We start from the raw sequence: 14736 nt of genomic DNA, 5'->3' as shown, positions 1-14736 counted from the left end.
TTACTTCACTCTTGTTTCTCTTCAGATCGTAAAAATCTTTCGCCTTTTACTAAAGATTTCCGTGGGGAGGAACAACAAGAGTATATCTGAATTTTTTGACGCTCTGCGCAAGCAGAGCTTTCTAATGTGTAAAAAATAACTTGGTGATCAAAATAAGGGCTTGCAAACACTTATTACAGCAACACTAGTGCCCTCTTCTGGCGAGAAGCAAGACTCACTGGATTTCTTTCTTTGATGCGCACAGCCAGACTTTTACGCACCTTCACACACGCTCACTCGCCCACTAAAACTCAATATAAAATACAGTCAAAATACATTTTTGTGATGAAGGTGCGTATTGTGTAAAAGTGCTAGTGATTAGACAGTTGTTGGGAAACGTGATAGTTTGGGTGTGTCATTGCCATTATGTCGGGTGCTCCCCACCCGACTGAGGAACCTTTTTTCCCTGTTGACACTTTCTGAATTTAGCCGGTTTCTTGTGTGTGTGCGTGGCCATTTTTTGGATAACTCGAAGCTACCTATTTTTAACACAGAGAACACATATATATAGAGTACATTAACTCAAGTCAAAAAGACTTGTAAATAACCTTAAATTAGACAAGCAGAAGTAAAACAGATACCACATTAAATTCATTTGCTGAGAAGAGTAGCATTTTCGACTTTTTTTTTTTTTTTAATGTTGCATAAGTGAATAGACAGTAACTACTCAGTTCATATTCCTTCCATCAATGCTCCTTTAAGAAGCAGTGAACGTTCATCAATGGCAAAGAACGTATGATATAATCATTGCTCTTTGCCAGCTTCACGCTCAGGAAGGAATATCTCTTCTCGTCATCGTAGTTAGCAAGACCAAACACTTTAGAAACACATTTCTCAAGTTAAGAACTATAGAAATGATCCCTGAAAGTATAGTCTTAGCTCCCCAATGCTGGATGACAGGAAGTCACCTGGATGACAACCATTTTCACTCAGAGGAACTACTTTTGCTCACACTTTTCTGAAACAACCAGCTCATGTTTGGTAAACAAAATGAAGGTATTGCAATTTTTCCTTTATTAGTTTGACTCCGCACTGCACTCAGACCTACTTTTATTTTATTTTTTGCAAAACAAGTACCTTAATTTGTTTGAAGCTCTGTGAAGACAGATCTTTATATTCTGTCAACAATCAACATTAAAATACACTTAAACGAATTCCATGCTGTTTGTAACAAAACGTTTACTACTTGTTTTTCAGTGCAGCTGAAATTCAGTATAATGAAGATTTTTCATAAATTGATATTTTCCAGATATTCATACTTCAAATAATGAATTTAAAAGGAACATATATGAAAGAAAGGTTTTCTTTCTGAATTTGGTGGAAACACATATCTGAACACGAATGCTGAGACGAATGCAGCAAAGGGCTATTGTTTGTGTTAAAAAGAAACAGTTAACACATTTGACTGTGAAACCATCTGTTAAATTGGTATGGCAGGAAATGGCATATCCCGTTTCGAGATTGATTAATCGCCACACTCATGTTTCTCTTCAGATCGTAAAAATCTTTCGCCTTTTACTAAAGATTTCCGTGGGGAGGAACAACAAGAGTATATCTCAATTTTTTGACGCTCTGCGCAAGCGGAGCTTTCTAATATGTAAAAAATAACTTGGTGATCAAAATAAGGGCTTGCAACACTAGTGCTCTCTTCTGGCGAGAAGTAAGACTCATCGGATCTTTTTTCTTTGGTGCGCAGTTGCGCACAGCCGGACTTTTACACACCTTCACACACACGCTCACTCATCCACCAAAACTCAATATAAAATACATTTTTGTGATGAAGGTGCGTATTGTGTAACAGTGCTAGTGATTAGACCAGTGGTGTCCAAACTCGGTCCTCGAGGGCCGGTAGTCCTGCAGGTTTTTGAGGTTTCCCTGCTCCAACGCACCTGTTCCAATCAACAAGGTCGTTATCATGCTTATGCAGAGCTTGCTGATGAGCTTCAGCTGTGTTGGAGGAGAGAAATATCCAAAACCTGCGGGACTACCGGCCCCCGAGGACCGAGTTTGGACACCACTGGATTAGACAGTTGTTGGGAAACGTGATAGTTTGGGTGTGCCTAACCATTGCCATTATGTCGGGTGCTCCCCACCCGACTGAGGAACCTTTTTCCCCGTTGACGCTTTCTGAATTTAGCCGGTTTCTTGTGTGTGTGTGGCCATTTTTGGACAACGAGAAGCTACCTATTTTTAACACAGAGAATACATATATATAGAGTACATTAACTCAAGTCAAAAAGACTTGTAAATAACCTTAAATTAGACAAGCAGAAGTAAAACAGATACCACATTAAATTCATTTGCTGAGAAGAGTAGCATTTTTTACTTTTATTTTTTTCAAATTTTGTATAAGTGAATAGACAGTAACTACTCAGTTCATATTCCTTCCATCAATGCTCCTTTAAGAAGAAGTGAACGTTCATCAATGGCAAAGAACGTATGATACAATCATACGCTCTTTGCCCGCTTCACGCTCAGGAAGGAATATCTTCTCTCGTCAACTTTTGCTCACACTTATCTAAAACAACCAGCTCATGTTTGGTAAACAAAATGAAGATTTTTCCTTCATTAGTTTGACTCTGCACTGCATTCAGAGGACCTACTTTTATTTTGATTATTATTATTTTTTTTTAAGTACCTTATTTTTTTATGCTCTGTGAAAGCAGATCTTTCTATTCTGTCAACATTCAACATTAAAATACATTTAAACGAATTCCATGCTGTTTGTAACGTTTACTACTTGTTTTTCAGTGCAGCTGAAATTCAGTATAATGAAGATTTTTCATAAATTGATATTTTCCAGATATTCATACTTCAAATTATGAATTTAAAAGAAACATATATGAAAGAAAGGTTTTCTTTCTGAATTTGGTGGAAACATATATCTGAACACGAATGCTGAGACGAATGCAGCAAAGGGCTATCATCGTTTGTTACAAAGAAACAGTTGACACATTTGACTGTGAAACCGTCTGTTAAATTGGTATGGCAGGAAATGGCATAGCCCGTTTCGAAATGTTACGTTACTTCACTCTTGTTTCTCTTCAGATCGTAAAAATCTTTCGCCTTTTACTAAAGATTTCCGTGGGGAGGAAAAACAAGAGTATATCTCAATTTTTTGACGCTCTGCGAAAGTGGAGCTTTCTAAATTGTAGAGGAAAGATGAATCTTTTTACGCTAATTACATACTATGTGGATGTTTTTGTGCACAAGGCATGCTTTTAATTTGTAGACGCCTACAGGAAGTGACACTGTCCGACAATATTAGTTTTACTTCTTCGTTGAAGCGTGTCTTGTCCACTTTCGCCGCTCGACTTCTTCACCAGAAATAAAGAAATATGCCCTCAGGGCCTGAGAACAGGCTAAAGAACGCACATGTGAAGACATCGTTTATTGGCACTTCAAGAGCCATTTCAGCGACCTGCTCGCCTTAACACACATGTCCCCAACTCCAAAAAAGCGGATCGAAAAAAGACATCACTGCCGTGTACTGCAGTACGGGTGAGCCTCTCTTTCTCCCCCAAGTTCAACAAACTTGTACATATCAATATATACACCAACCTTACATCAGACAAGCAGAAAAATCAAATAAATATATTAAACTCATCTGCTGAGAAGTATAGTTTAAAATAAACATTGCAAAAGATGCTTCAGTGAGTAGATGCTAACTACTCAGAATATATTCCTCCCATCAATGCTCCATTAAGAAGCAAAAAACGTTCATCAATGGCAAATACGTATGATATAATCATTGTTCTTAGCCAGCTTCACGCTCAGGAAGGAATATCTCTTCTCGTCATCATAGTTAGCGAGACCAAACACTTTAGAAACACATTTCTCAAGTCAAGAACTATAGAAATGATCCCTGAAAGTATAGTCTTAACTCCCAAATGCCAGATGACAGAAGGTCAACTGGAAGACAACCATTTTCACTCAGAAGACCCATTTTTGCTCACACTTAGCACAGTTTTCTATCTGTCAACATTAAAATACATTTAAATGAATTTCATGGTTTTTGTAGCATTAGTTGCTAACCGCTCAGCTGTTCTATACGACATCCACATTTCGCTATAATGACATCAAACTATTGTACATGATCATTGTTCCAACTTGTGACTTTTCAGGATTAACACGGATAACGACAGTACTCTAGTTTACTACTTGTTTTTTAGTGTAGCTAAAATTCAGTAATATGAAGTTGGAATTTTCATAAATTGACATTTTACTAAAAAAAATAATAATAAAAAAAGAAGTGGTTTCCAGGTATTGATACTTGATACAAATGGTGTATTTGTAAAGAACACATATGAAAACTATTCTTTAAAAAGACAGCCCTGCAACTAAATTTTCAGAATTTGGTGGAAAAACCCATATCTGAACACGAATGCTGAGACTAATGCAGAAAAGGGCTATCGTTTGTGTTACAAAGAAACAGTTGACACATTTGACTGTGAAACCGTCTGTTAAATTGGTATGGCAGGAAATGGCTTAGCCCGTTTCGACATAATTACGTTACTTCACTCTTGTTTCTCTTCAGATCGTAAAAATCTTTCGCCTTTTACTAAAGATTTCCGTGGGGAGGAACAACAAGAGTATATCTCAATTTTTTGACGCTCTGCGCAAGCGGAGCTTTCTAATATGTAAAAAATAACTTGGTGATCAAAATAAGTGCTTGCAATTGATTATTACAGCAACAGCAGTGCTCTCTTCTGGCGAGAAGCAAGACTTATTGGATTTCTTTCTTTGATGCGCACAGCCGGACTTTTTCGCACCTTCACACACGGTCACTCACCCACTAAAACGCAATATAAAATACAGTCAAAATACATTTTTGTGATGAAGGTGCGTATTGTGTAACAGTGCTAGTGATTAGACAGTTCTTGGAAAACGTGATAGTTTGGGTGTGTCATTGCCATTGTGTCGGGTGTTCCCCACCCGACTGAGGAACCTTTTTTCCCTGTTGACGCTTTCTGAATTTAGCCGGCTTCTTGTGTGTGTGCGTGGCCATTTTTTGGATAACTCGAAGCTACCTATTTTTAACACAGAGAACACACATATATATATATATATATATATATATATATATAGAGAGAGAGAGTACATTAACTCAAGTCAAAAAGACTTGTAAATAACCTTAAATTAGACAAGCAGAAGTAAAACAGATACCACATTAAATTCATTTGCTGAGAAGAGCAGCATTTTTGACTTTTATTTTTTTCAAATGTTGCATAAGTGAATAGACAGTAACTACTCAGCTCATATTCCTTCCATCAATGCTCCTTTAAGAAGCAACGAACGTTCATCAATGTCAAAGAACGTATGATATAATCATTGCTCTTTGCCAGCTTCACGCTCAGGAAAGAATATCTCTTCTCGTCATCGTAGTTAGCGAGACCAAACACTTTAGAAACACATTTCTCAAGTTAAGAACTATAGAAATGATCCCTGAAAGTATAGTCTTAAATCCTTAATGTCGGATGACAGGAAGTCACCTGGAAGACAACCATTTTCACTCAGAGGACCTACTTTTGCTTACGCTTATCTAAAACAACCAGCTCATGTTTGGTAAACAAAATGAAGATTTTTCCTTCATTAGTTTGACTCTGCACTGCACTCAGAGGACCTACTTTTATTTTGATTATTATTATTATTTTTTTAAGTACCTTAATTTTTTTGATGCTCTGTGAAAGCAGATATTTCTATTCTGTCAACAATCAACATTAAAATACATTTAAACGAATTCCATGCTGTACAAAACGTTTACTACTTGTTTTTCAGTGAAGCCGAAATTCAGTAATATTAAGTTTGATTTTTCATAAATTGATATTTTACAAAAAAAAGAGGTTTCCAGATATTCATACTTCAAATTATGAATTTAAAAGAAACATATATGAAAGAAAGGTTTTCTTTCTGAATTTGGTGGAAACACATATCTGAACACGAATGCTGAGACGAATGCAGCAAAGGGCTATCGTTTGTGTTACAAAGAAACAGTTGACACATTTGACTGTGAAACCATCTGTTAAATTGGTATGGCAGGAAATGGCATAGCCCGTTTCGAGATTGATTAGTCACCACACTCTTGTTTCTCTTCAGATCGTAAAAATCTTTCGCCTTTTACTAAAGATTTCCGTGGGGAGGAACAATAAGAGTATATCTCAATTTTTTGACGCTCTGCGCAAGCGGAGCTTTCTAATATGTAAAAAAAAAAATAACTTAGTGATCAAAATAAGGAATTGAAACCACTTATTACAGCAACAGTAGTGCCCTCTTCTGGCGAGAAGCAAGACTCATTGGATTTATTTTTTTTGGTGCGCAGTTGCACAGCCGGACTTTTACGCACCTTCACACACGCTCACTCACCCACTAAAACTCAATATAAAATACAGTCAAAATACATTTTTGTGATGAAGGTGCGTATTGTGTAACAGTGCTAGTGATTAGACAGTTCTTGGGAAACGTGATAGTTTGGGTGTGTCATTGCCATTATGTCGGGTGCTCCCCACCCGACTGAGGAACCTTTTTCCCCTGCTGACGCTTTCTGACTGTGAAACCGTCTGTTAAATTGGTATGGCAGGAAATGGCATAGCCCGTTTCGAAATTGTTACGTTACTTCGCTCTTGTTTCTCTTCAAATCGTATAAATCTTTCGCCTTTTACTAAAGATTTCCGTGGGGAGGAACAGCAAGAGTCTCTATCAATTTTTTGATGCTCTGCGAAAGTGGAGCTTTCTAAATTGTAAAGGAAAGATGAAGCATTTTACGCTAATTCCATACACTGTTGATTTTTTTTTTGTGCACAAGGACGCCCACAGGAAGTGACACTGTCCCACAATATTAGTTTTACTTTTTCGTTGAAGCGTGTCTTGTCCGCTTTCGCCGCTCGAGTTCTTCACCAGAAATAAAGAAATATGTCCTCAGGGCCTGAGAATAGGCTAAAGAACGCACATGTGAAGACATCGTTTATTGGCACTTCAAGAGCCATTTCAGCGACCTGCTCGCCTTAACACACATGTCCCCAACTCCAAAATAGCGAAACGATAAAAGACATCACTGCCGTGTACTGCAGTACGGGTGAGCCCCAACCCCCCCCCCAAGTTCAACAAACTTGTACATATCAATATATACACCAACCTTACATCAGACAAGCAGAAAAAACAAATAAATATATTAAATTCATCTGCTGAGAAGGATAGTTCAAAATAAACATTGCAAAAGTTGCTTGAGTGAGTAGACGATAACTACTCAGTTCATATTCCTCCCATCAATGCTCCATTAAGAAGCAACGAACGTTCATCAATGTCAAAGAACGTATGATATAATCATTGCTCTTTGCCAGCTTCACGCTCAGGAAGGAATATCTCTTCTCATCATCGTAGTTAGCGAGACCAAACACTTTAGAAACACATTTCTCAAGTTAAGAACTATAGAAATGATCCCTGAAAGTATAGTCTTAACGTACCAATAGAAGACGACGCGAAGTCATCAGAGAGAGTATGATTTTCACTCAGAGGACCTACTTTTGCTCACACTTATCTAAAACAATCAGCTAATGGTAGGTAAACAAATTGAAGGCATTACAATTTTTCCTTTTTTGGTTTGGCTCGGCTCATTTGATCTTATGTGAGCCAGGCCTCGAACTGTACTCAAGATTTCCGTGGGGGGGCAACAAAACAAGTACCTTAATTTTTTTATGCTCTGTGATAGCAGAGCACAACACGCTCCAACGAAGAAGTGAAACAAAAATTGTCAAGACAGCGCGCCACTTCCTGCGGGCCTCTACAAAATAAAAGCATTCCTTGTGCGCAGAGAAAACAACAGAGTGTCTTTTGGAAATAACATGGAATCAGCGTGTGTAGATTATTCTTTTCTTTAAACTTTAGAAAGCTCCACTTTCGCAGAGCATCAAAAAATTGACGAAGACTCTTGTTGTTCCTCCCCAGGAAATCTTTAGTAAAAGGAGAACAGTCAAATGTGTCAACTGATTCTTTGTAACACAAACGATAGCCCTTTGCTGCATTAGTCTTGGCATTCGTGTTCAGATATATGTTTCCACCAAATTCAGAAAGAAAACCTTTCTTTCATATATGTTCCTTTTAAATTCATCATTTGAAGTATGAATATCTGGAAAATATCAATTTATGAAAAATCTTCATTATACTGAATTTCAGCTGCACTGAAAAACAAGTAGTAAACGTTTTGTTACAAACAGCATGGAATTCGTTTAAGTGTATTTTAATGTTGATTGTTGACAGAATATAAAGATCTGTCTTCACAGAGCTTCAAACAAATTAAGGTACTTGTTTTGCAAAAAATAAAATAAAAGTAGGTCTGAGTGCAGTGCGGAGTCAAACTAATAAATGAAAAATTGCAATACCTTCATTTTGTTTACCAAACATGAGCTGGTTGTTTCAGAAAAGTGTGAGCAAAAGTAGTTCCTCTGAGTGAAAATGGTTGTCATCCAGGTGACTTCCTGTCATCCGGCATTGGGGAGCTAAGACTATACTTTCAGGGATCATTTCTATAGTTCTTAACTTGAGAAATGTGTTTCTAAAGTGTTTGGTCTCACTAACTACGATGACGAGAAGAGATATTCCTTCCTGAGCGTGAAGCTGGCAAAGAGCAATGATTATATCATACGTTCTTTGACATTGATGAACGTTCGTTGCTTTAATGGAGCATTGATGGAAAGAATATGTTCTGAGTAGTTACTTATGTGGTTAATTAAAGCGTAGTTAATTTAAATGTATTTAAGAAATCCAATAAGTTGACATTATTCAAATAATTGTATCAACCATGTTTGAGTTTGAATGAAAAAATATTAAAGCTTTGTACTTTACCCCAAAAATGCATTCAAAATTTTTTACTTTTTTCAATGCTCATACAGTTAAGTAAATGTGTTTCCACAAGAAGAAAAAAAAAGTGGGAGGCAGAGCGAGCTTCAAACATAACATTGCTTTATAAAACCCAGATATGACATAACACACCATCGAGAGAACACTGAACATGTTTTTTTTTAAAGTTGACAGAATAAAAAGCTCTGCTTACGCAGAGTATCCTAAAAGTCAGAAAGACTCTTATTACTCCTCCTAACGGAAATCTTTAGTAAAAGGCGAAAGATTTATACGATTTGAAGAAAAGCAAGAGTGAACTAGGGTTAGGTTAGGGTTAGATTTATGAAAATTCCAACTTCATATTACTGAATTTTAGCTGCACTGAAAAACAAGTAGTACTGTCATTATCCGTGTTAATCCTGAAAAGTCACAAATTGGAACAATGATCCACTGATTTCTCTCAGCTTTTTGTGTACAGTAGTTTGAGGTCATGTTAGCAAAATGTGTGGATGTCGTAAAGAACAGCTGAGGTGCGTTCTTTAGCCTCTTCTGAGGGCATATTTCTTTATTTCTGATGAACAACTCGAGCTGCACGGTGGAAGTGGCCAAGACACACTACACCAAAGAAGTAAACCTAAATTGTCACAGTGTCACTTCCGGTGGGCGTCTACAAATTAAAAGTATGCCTTGTGCACAAAGAGTAAATAAGAGAGTGTCTTTGGAAAATAAGAACAGTACTGATTAATGTGTGTAGATTATTCCTTTTTTATCTTTACACTTTAGAAAGCTCCACTTTCGTAGAGCATCAAAAAATTGAGATTAACTCTTGCTGTTCCTCCCCACGGAAATCTTTAGTAAAAGGCGAAAGATTTTTACGATCTGAAGAGAAACAAGAGTATGGTGACTAATCAATCTCGAAACGGGCTATGCAATTTCCTGCCATACCAATTTAACAGACGGTTTCACAGTCAACTGTTTCTTTGTAACACAAACGATAGCCCTTTGCTGCATTCGTCTCAGCATTCGTGTTCTGAAAAACAAGTAGTAAACGTTTTGTTACAAACAGCATGGAATTCGTTTAAATGTATTTTAATGTTGATTGTTGACAGAATAGAAAGATCTGTCGTCACAAAGCTTCAAAATAAATGAAGGTACTTGTTTTGTAAAAAATAAAATAAAAATAAAAGTAGGTCCTCTGAGTGCAGTGCAGAGTCAAACTAATAAAGGAAAAATTGCAATACCTTCATTTTGTTTACCAAACATGAGCTGGTTGTTTTAGAAAAGTGTGAGCAAAAGTAGGTCCTCTGAGTGAAAATGGTTGTCATCCAGGTGACTTCCTGTCATCCGGCCTTAAGGAGTTAAGACTATACTTTCAGGGATCATTTCTATAGTTCTTAACTTGAGAAATGTGTTTCTAAAGTGTTTGGTCTCGCTAACTACGATGACGAGAGAAGATATTCTTTCCTGAGCGTGAAGCTGGCAAAGAGCAATGATTATATCATGCGTTCTTTGCCATTGATGAACGTTCACTGCTTCTTAAAGGAGCATTGATGGAAGGAATATGAACTGAGTAGTTACTGTCTATTCACTTATGCAACATTTGAAAATAATAAAAGTCAAAAATGCTACTCTTCTCAGCAAATGAATTTAATGTGGTATCTGTTTTACATCTGCTTGTCTAATTTAAGTTTATTTACAAGTCTTTTTGACTTGAGTTAATGTACTCGATATATATGTATTCTCTGTGTTAAAAATAGGTAGCTTCTCGTTGTCCAAAAATGGCCACGCACACACACAAGAAACCGGCTAAATTCAGAAAGTGTCAACAGGGAAAAAAGGTTCCTCAGTCGGGTGGGGAACACCCGACATAATGGCAATGACACACCCAAACTATCACGTTTCCCAAGAACTGTCTAATCACTAGCACTGTTACACAATACGCACCTTCATCACAAAAATGTATTTTGACTGTATTTTATATTGAGTTTTAGTGGGCGAGTGAGCGTGTGTGAAGGTGCGTAAAAGTCCGGCTGTGCTCAACTGCGCATCAAAGAAAAAAAGATCCAATGAGTCTTGCTTCTCGCCAGGAGAGGGCACTGCTGTTGCTGTAATAATCAATTGCATGCACTTACTTTGATCACCAAGTTATTTTTTACATATTAGAAAGCTCCGCTTGCGCAGAGCGTCAAAAAATTGAGATATACTCTTGTTGTTCCTCCCCACGGAAATCTTTAGTAAAAGGCGAAAGATTTTTACGATCTGAAGAGAAACAAGAGTGAAGTAACGTAATAATGTCGAAACGGGCTAAGCCATTTCCTGCCATACCAATTTAACAGACGGTTTCACAGTCAAATGTGTCAACTGTTTCTTTGTAACACAAACGATAGCCCTTTTCTGCATTAGTCTCAGCATTCGTGTTCAGATATGGGTTTCCACCAAATTCTGAAAATTTAGTTGCAGGGCTGTCTTTTTAAAGAATAGTTTTCATATGTGTTCTTTACAAATACACCATTTGTATCAAGTATCAATACCTGGAAACCACTTCTTTTTTTATTATTATTTTTTTTAGTAAAATGTCAATTTATGAAAATTCCAACTTCATATTACTGAATTTTAGCTACACTAAAAAACAAGTAGTAAACTAGAGTACTGTCGTTATCCGTGTTAATCCTGAAAAGTCACAAGTTGGAACAATGATCATGTACAATAGTTTGATGTCATTATAGCGAAATCTGGATGTCGTATAGAACAGCTGAGCGGTTAGCAACTAATGCTACAAAAACCATGAAATTCATTTAAATGTATTTTAATGTTGACAGATAGAAAACTGTGCTAAGTGTGAGCAAAAATGGGTCCTCTGAGTGAAAATGGTTGTCTTCCAGTTGACCTTCTGTCATCTGGCATTTGGGAGTTAAGACTATACTTTCAGGGATCATTTCTATAGTTCTTAACTTGAGAAATGTGTTTCTAAAGTGTTTGGTCTCGCTAACTACGATGACGAGAGAAGATATTCTTTCCTGAGCGTGAAGCTGGCAAAGAACAATGATTATATCCTACTTTCTTTGCCATTGATGAACCTTCGTTGCTTTGTAATGGAGCATTGATGGAAGGAATATGTACTGAGTAGTTAGTGTCTCTTCAGTCATACAACATTTGAAAAATAGAAGAAACTCATTAATGCTACACCTCTCAGCAAATGAATTTAATGTGGTATCTGTTTTTCTGCTGCTTGTCTAATGTAAGGTTATTTATCAATTTGTTTGATTTGAGTTAATGTACTCTATGTATTGTATTGTATGTAATGTATTCTCTGTATTAAATATTGGTAGCTTCTGGTTGTCCAAAACACCTGACTTAATGGCAATGGTTAGGCACACCCAAACTATCACGTTTCCCAAGAACTGTCTAATCACTAGCACTGTTACACAATACGCACCTTCATCACAAAAATGTATTTTGACTGTATTTTATATTGAGTTTTAGTGGGTGAGTGAGCGTGTGTGTGAAGGTGCGTAAAAGTCCGGCTGTGCGCAACTGCGCACCAAAAAAAATAAATCCAATGAGTCTTGCTTCTCGCCAGAAGAGGGCACTACTGTTGCTGTAATAAGCGGTTGCAAGCCCTCATATTGATCATCAAGTTATTTTTTACATATCAGAAAGCTCCGCTTGCGCAGAGCGTCAAAAAATTCAGATATACTCTTGTTGTTCCTCCCCACGGAAATCTTTAGTAAAAGGCGAAAGATTTATGCGATCTGAAGAGAAACAAGAGTGAACTAAAGTGCAAAGGTGTAAACGGCCTATGCCATTAGCCGCCATATTATTTTAACAGACGGTTGACACATGTTTTGTTTTAATACAAATTATAGCAATTTATATAGTATATACATATATTTGTTGTACTTAATTTGTCTCCAACAAATAAAGGCAAATTAAACGAGCACAGGTGTTCAAAATATGTGGTTTTAAATCTTGCTTGCAAACATTTTGTGGCGCAAAGGATTATGGGTACAATGACCGATTCACTTGTTGACGTCGGTCAGGGTCCTTGTTTGTCGAAACAGCGTCACCTATCGAATGGAATGGGCGAACGACAAACGTGTTGATTTCAAGTGAAACCACTTTTCCTGTCATTTGAGTGAGTCGTGGATGTTATGTAGAGCAGTTGTGAAGCTCCACATGAAAAAAAAACGACCCATGGAGACTGTCAGAAATCAATTCATCAAAATTACAACTTCAAATGGGTAGATGTTCTTAAAGTTTTCACAAAGGCTGAATTAATTCCACCTGCGATGAAAAACGAGTCGTAGCTAGCATACAGTAAGAATACTGTAATTATCCATATTTATATATATATAAAAATAAGGTTTATTTAAAATGAGAAGACAGAAGAACAATAAATAATCCGTGAGTTCGTGGCCATTTTGCTTGTAGTTGGGGAAGTGTATATTGGCAATATACAAACCAATCTGGGTTCTCTGGTTGAAGTCTGCGTCGTTATTTTATTTTGACAGAAAAGGAAGCTCCGCTTACGCAGAGCATCAAAAAATTGAGATATACTCTTGTTGTTCCTCCCCACGGAAATCTTTAGTAAAAGGCGAAAGATTTATACGATCTGAAGAGAAACAAGAGTGAACTGAGTGTTCAAAAACGAGGCGGGCTATAATATTACTCGCCATACCATTTTAACAGACGGTCTCACATTCAAAGGTGTCAGTATGTTGCGCTAAGGATTGTGGGTAGACTCACATGGTGACGTCAGGACCCTAGTTTAAATTGCATGCAACTGGTTTGTACATGTAATCTCTCAGCCCATTTACAAACAATACAGAATCGATCTCTTTCCCGGTCGTAGGTCTATCCTTTTAAACAACTTTTTGTAGGTGTTTCTCACAAATACGTAATTTTAAACATGAGTTACTATACCGCCAATCGTTTTTTTTTGGCGAATAATGACAGTATACGAGATGGATGAATTCGCCTTAGTTAACGAAATGGTTGATATTTCATTTATGGTATCAACAAATTCAATACATTATTTTAACCAATTCACACCGACTACTCTGTACATATTCCTTCCATCAATGCTCCATTAAGAAGCAACGAACGTTCATCAATGTCAAAGAACGTATGATATAATCATTGCTCTTTGCCAGCTTCACGCTCAGGAAGAAATATCTCTTCTCGTCATCGTAGTTAGCGAGACCAAACACTTTAGAAACACATTTCTCAAGTTAAGAACTATAGAAATGATCCCTGAAAGTATAGTCTTAACGTACCAATGGAAGACGACGCGAAGTCATCAAAGAGAGTACTGTTTTTACCCAGAGGGCAACCTTGAAGCGACTTTGGTCCAAACCCATTAAACCCCGACTACAAACGACAAAATGGAGAAAACTCAATATAAATGTAATTTAATTTATTTTGAATGAACTAACAGTTTAAATGTAGGTTACGTTAGCAGTCTTCTATTCCCATAATGCTTTGCACGACCAGTTTTTGCTATTATCGGTCTTTAAAACAAAATCACGTATTTTTAAAGCATGACGCTTGACCAAAAATGTTAGTGGAAATGAAAATACAAAGTTACATACATTTTTTATCTTGAGTTTGTGAGTAATAGTGGTTTAATTTTGAGTTTTTACATGAAATAAGCAAATCCACTGTACGTCTGTTATAAAGTTCCGGAAGTAAAGTCAGAAAATAGAAAGGTTCCGTAACGGTGAAATATTTTTTTAGAATAATAATAATAATAATAATAACTTTATTTCTCCCATAAGTACGCTAATTCATACAACCCAACAACGCAACTCCCAAACGAAGCAAAATATCATTTTTTAACGGCAAATCAGACACCATTTAACTTTC

At 36.8% G+C, this 14736-nt stretch overlaps 19 non-coding genes and 1 pseudogene across 19 annotated transcripts; 9 read left to right on the top strand and 11 right to left on the bottom strand.

The window, feature by feature from the left end:
• Nucleotides 1-5: 5 nt before the first annotated feature.
• On the top strand, nucleotides 6-119 carry LOC144063230 (U5 spliceosomal RNA). The gene has a single exon (XR_013296539.1). It is a non-coding gene; the product is annotated as a U5 spliceosomal RNA (small nuclear RNA).
• A 582-nt stretch (nucleotides 120-701) lies between these two features.
• Nucleotides 702-916, bottom strand: LOC144063214 (small nucleolar RNA U3). Its single transcript, XR_013296524.1, has one exon. It is a non-coding gene; the product is annotated as a small nucleolar RNA U3 (small nucleolar RNA).
• A 597-nt stretch (nucleotides 917-1513) lies between these two features.
• On the top strand, nucleotides 1514-1627 carry LOC144063231 (U5 spliceosomal RNA). Its single transcript, XR_013296540.1, has one exon. It is a non-coding gene; the product is annotated as a U5 spliceosomal RNA (small nuclear RNA).
• A 778-nt stretch (nucleotides 1628-2405) lies between these two features.
• LOC144063224 (small nucleolar RNA U3) lies at nucleotides 2406-2608 on the bottom strand (annotated as a pseudogene).
• A 459-nt stretch (nucleotides 2609-3067) lies between these two features.
• Nucleotides 3068-3181, top strand: LOC144063235 (U5 spliceosomal RNA). The gene has a single exon (XR_013296544.1). It is a non-coding gene; the product is annotated as a U5 spliceosomal RNA (small nuclear RNA).
• A 525-nt stretch (nucleotides 3182-3706) lies between these two features.
• Nucleotides 3707-3920, bottom strand: LOC144063217 (small nucleolar RNA U3). The gene has a single exon (XR_013296527.1). It is a non-coding gene; the product is annotated as a small nucleolar RNA U3 (small nucleolar RNA).
• A 636-nt stretch (nucleotides 3921-4556) lies between these two features.
• LOC144063229 (U5 spliceosomal RNA) lies at nucleotides 4557-4670 on the top strand. The gene has a single exon (XR_013296538.1). It is a non-coding gene; the product is annotated as a U5 spliceosomal RNA (small nuclear RNA).
• A 615-nt stretch (nucleotides 4671-5285) lies between these two features.
• On the bottom strand, nucleotides 5286-5500 carry LOC144063218 (small nucleolar RNA U3). The gene has a single exon (XR_013296528.1). It is a non-coding gene; the product is annotated as a small nucleolar RNA U3 (small nucleolar RNA).
• Nucleotides 5501-6115: 615 nt separating this feature from the next.
• LOC144063226 (U5 spliceosomal RNA) lies at nucleotides 6116-6229 on the top strand. The gene has a single exon (XR_013296535.1). It is a non-coding gene; the product is annotated as a U5 spliceosomal RNA (small nuclear RNA).
• Nucleotides 6230-6653: 424 nt separating this feature from the next.
• On the top strand, nucleotides 6654-6767 carry LOC144063234 (U5 spliceosomal RNA). The gene has a single exon (XR_013296543.1). It is a non-coding gene; the product is annotated as a U5 spliceosomal RNA (small nuclear RNA).
• Nucleotides 6768-7277: 510 nt separating this feature from the next.
• Nucleotides 7278-7492, bottom strand: LOC144063219 (small nucleolar RNA U3). The gene has a single exon (XR_013296529.1). It is a non-coding gene; the product is annotated as a small nucleolar RNA U3 (small nucleolar RNA).
• A 1041-nt stretch (nucleotides 7493-8533) lies between these two features.
• On the top strand, nucleotides 8534-8746 carry LOC144063220 (small nucleolar RNA U3). Its single transcript, XR_013296530.1, has one exon. It is a non-coding gene; the product is annotated as a small nucleolar RNA U3 (small nucleolar RNA).
• A 327-nt stretch (nucleotides 8747-9073) lies between these two features.
• LOC144063236 (U5 spliceosomal RNA) lies at nucleotides 9074-9187 on the bottom strand. The gene has a single exon (XR_013296545.1). It is a non-coding gene; the product is annotated as a U5 spliceosomal RNA (small nuclear RNA).
• Nucleotides 9188-9656: 469 nt separating this feature from the next.
• Nucleotides 9657-9770, bottom strand: LOC144063227 (U5 spliceosomal RNA). The gene has a single exon (XR_013296536.1). It is a non-coding gene; the product is annotated as a U5 spliceosomal RNA (small nuclear RNA).
• A 461-nt stretch (nucleotides 9771-10231) lies between these two features.
• LOC144063215 (small nucleolar RNA U3) lies at nucleotides 10232-10446 on the top strand. Its single transcript, XR_013296525.1, has one exon. It is a non-coding gene; the product is annotated as a small nucleolar RNA U3 (small nucleolar RNA).
• A 590-nt stretch (nucleotides 10447-11036) lies between these two features.
• Nucleotides 11037-11150, bottom strand: LOC144063228 (U5 spliceosomal RNA). The gene has a single exon (XR_013296537.1). It is a non-coding gene; the product is annotated as a U5 spliceosomal RNA (small nuclear RNA).
• A 634-nt stretch (nucleotides 11151-11784) lies between these two features.
• Nucleotides 11785-11999, top strand: LOC144063223 (small nucleolar RNA U3). The gene has a single exon (XR_013296533.1). It is a non-coding gene; the product is annotated as a small nucleolar RNA U3 (small nucleolar RNA).
• A 530-nt stretch (nucleotides 12000-12529) lies between these two features.
• On the bottom strand, nucleotides 12530-12643 carry LOC144063232 (U5 spliceosomal RNA). Its single transcript, XR_013296541.1, has one exon. It is a non-coding gene; the product is annotated as a U5 spliceosomal RNA (small nuclear RNA).
• A 746-nt stretch (nucleotides 12644-13389) lies between these two features.
• On the bottom strand, nucleotides 13390-13503 carry LOC144063225 (U5 spliceosomal RNA). Its single transcript, XR_013296534.1, has one exon. It is a non-coding gene; the product is annotated as a U5 spliceosomal RNA (small nuclear RNA).
• A 422-nt stretch (nucleotides 13504-13925) lies between these two features.
• Nucleotides 13926-14140, bottom strand: LOC144063221 (small nucleolar RNA U3). The gene has a single exon (XR_013296531.1). It is a non-coding gene; the product is annotated as a small nucleolar RNA U3 (small nucleolar RNA).
• Between the last annotated feature and the right edge of the window lie 596 nt (nucleotides 14141-14736).

Source organism: Vanacampus margaritifer, chromosome 13 (genome assembly GCF_051991255.1).
Source record: "Vanacampus margaritifer isolate UIUO_Vmar chromosome 13, RoL_Vmar_1.0, whole genome shotgun sequence".
Lineage (NCBI taxonomy): Eukaryota > Metazoa > Chordata > Actinopteri > Syngnathiformes > Syngnathidae > Vanacampus > Vanacampus margaritifer.
This window is presented reverse-complemented; position numbering and strand designations above follow the sequence as displayed.